The sequence below is a fragment of the Cryptotermes secundus genome, unplaced genomic scaffold, assembly GCF_002891405.2.
Source record: "Cryptotermes secundus unplaced genomic scaffold, Csec_1.0 scaffold1482, whole genome shotgun sequence".
Taxonomy (NCBI): Eukaryota; Metazoa; Arthropoda; class Insecta; order Blattodea; family Kalotermitidae; genus Cryptotermes; species Cryptotermes secundus.
In genome coordinates this window covers 825-1,064 of record NW_019734988.1, presented here as the reverse complement: position 1 = coordinate 1,064, position 240 = coordinate 825, and positions in this window count along the sequence as shown.

Below are 240 nucleotides of genomic sequence, written 5' to 3'. Positions count from 1 at the left end.
TGACCTTGGGGACAGAAGAGGAAGCTGTCATTTGAAGGAGAAAGCTCTAGATTGCATTAAGTGGAGGAATTGTTTTGGAAGAGACTGTGGACCTGTCGTCTTGACAGATTACTGATGATGATGATGATGATGATAATTAGGATATTATGTTTTTGCCTCGTATTGTTGTATGTGTTAGATAGTTAATGTGGGCGATCTTCGTTGTGTGGCTTGTGTGACTTTGTGTATGTGTTTGGTGAC